The sequence below is a fragment of the Poecile atricapillus genome, chromosome W (assembly GCF_030490865.1).
Source record: "Poecile atricapillus isolate bPoeAtr1 chromosome W, bPoeAtr1.hap1, whole genome shotgun sequence".
Taxonomy (NCBI): domain Eukaryota; kingdom Metazoa; phylum Chordata; class Aves; order Passeriformes; family Paridae; genus Poecile; species Poecile atricapillus.
Genome location: NC_081288.1, coordinates 95,001 through 97,526, shown reverse-complemented (window position 1 = coordinate 97,526; position 2,526 = coordinate 95,001).

Sequence of the window (2,526 nt, the reverse complement as noted above, 5' to 3'; positions counted from 1 at the left end):
GCTGCTCCTGCTGGCAGCCTCAGTGCTGGCAGCACAGGGCAATTTCTATGGGGTTGGGAGGAAATGTGCTGTTTCAAGCTGGGATCACTGGCTTCTGTGGGTGGGGAAATCTTGAAGACTCAGCCGAGTCCTTCCTGAGAATTGCAAGGCTCGTGTCCCTGTGATTCTTGAGACAGGGTTTAAGTAGCTGCCATCGACTTGAGACAGCATCGAGTGGGTTTGTTCGAGTGGCAGAAATGATTTCTGTGCCTGGAATAAGGTGTCTTGGGATAAGCAACTCTCTTTGGTGGCAGAATGAACCGGTCTTTTTCCTTTTTCCTTCTTTTTCCTTCTAGATTGCGGAGCATTGGAGACCGGCGGCTCTGTGCTGCTCTTTGTTCACCTGTTGTGCTTGGAAGAGACGTGAAACTGCGGGGAAGCTGCGCTCGCCGTAGTGGCCAGAGGGAGAAGCACCTTGTCCATCTCGTCCATCTTGCCGGCCCCTGGCGTGGTCCTTTCCCCTCTGGCTCCTTGTTTCCCTCTTGTCCAATCAAGGACAGAATCCCTCTGTCCTTGCTGTGTGTTCTGCGCTCGGCCTTTTTCTGTGTCCTTCTCCGTGGCTCACTCACGTGCCTTTTTTAATTCCGTCTGTCTCTCTGCTCTTCCCCGTGCCCTTGTTTCCCAGTGGCTCCTTGTGTCCCCTTCCTTGGCTCTGTTCTTTTTCAATCCCTCTCTGTCTTGCTGCCCATGCCAGGTTTTGGGTTTGGGTGGAAGTTTTGGTTTTTTGGTGGTTTGGTTTTGTTTTTGGTGGTTTTTTGGTGATTTGGTTTGGTTTTTTTTCAGTTTTGTTTTGTTTTTCTATTTCATCCTACAGCCCATTCTTTTGTTCTTTCTTTTCTTCCTGTGTCCTCTCTGCCACCACTCCCTCTTTCTGCCTCTGGCCTGTGCCTGGGGTTTTTGGGGAGGGATTTCTGGCACCTGCCCCCCTTTTCTTGTTGCAGCAGAGCTCCTTTTTGGGAGGGGGTCTAGTCCTAGAAGGGCTTCCAATAAAGCAGGGTGCTGCTGTCCAGGGCAGTTGGAGTTGTTCTGTGCCTTCTTTGGGGGTGAGGAGCAAAGGCTGAGGGGGACGGGGTGGGCACTGGGGGGCTCCCCTGTCCCTTGGGGCACGCCGAGGTCCCCGGCAGAGGGAGGCAGGCGCTGCGCTGGAGGAGCAAGGTGAGCGGGGAATGGGGAGGGCTCGTGCCGGGTACCCTTGCCCAGAGGGGACCCCGAGCTGCCAGGAAATTCCCTGCGAGGGCTGGATGCAGAATCCAAAAACCTGTGGAGCTGTTCTGGTTTTTACGGTAGGCATTGGCAAGGAACAGGAATGGATCTCTCTAAATTCCCTTGGAAAGAAACCCCCTCTCTGTGCACGCCGTCTTTAGGGTTTTGTTATGTCAGGAACGGCTTAGGGTTAAGAAAGTGGCTTTTGTTTTTCCACCTCTTACTTCCCTGTAAAAAGTGAGTGTATAAAACACATCTGTGCATCCATGAGGTACTAAAATGCACCGAGACAAATTTCTGTGCCTAAGTTCCATAGTGACGAGCGCGTTCTGCACTCGGGGTTCACCAGGGCTTTATATTTTTGTCATTCTGACCTGTCAGCTGAATGAATGGGTAGAGTTTCAAAGAGAAAGAAATGCAAATTTCAAAAAGCAGAACATTAGAAAGAGAAATATATACCTGTAAAAATAAATATAGGGGAGCTAGGTAGATATATATAGAGAGAGAGAGAGAGAGAGATAAAAAAGAAATAAATACAAGAAATCCATATCTAGACAAGTAGATTAATATTCAGTATGAAAACTATATGGATAGATGCTAATATAATAAATTTTAATATCTGTTATGCAACATATCTATGTCTATAAATATAGAAGATCAGTATGATAGAAATAAATATTAAAAATATTTTAAGGAAGGGACTTTTTGTTTATTATTTGGTTAGAGGCATGGCATTTAAATGAATAATATAGAAATGAAAATATACACATCTATAATAAAGAAATGTATATAGGGAGATAAATAGATAGATAGATAGATAGATAGATAGATAGATAGATAGATAGATAGAGAGATATAGATATATACATAGCCATAAGAAAGAAATAAATACAAGTTATCTAAATCTAGAAAAGCAGGTTAATATTCAATATGAAAAATATACGGATAGATGGTAATGTATTTTAATACATGTTATGCATTGTATCTATATGTATAAATAAAGAAATCAGTATGATAGAAATAGATATTAAAAATATTTAAATCAAGGGACTTTTTGTTTATTATTTGGCTAGAGGCATGGCATTTAAATGAATAATATAGAAATGAAAATATACACATCTATAATAAAGAAATGTATATAGGGAGATAGATAGATAGATAGATAGATAGATAGATAGATAGATAGATAGCCATAAAATAGAAATTAATACAAGAAATCCATATCTAGACAAGTAGATTAATATTCAGTATGAAAACTATATGGATAAATGGTAATATATTTTA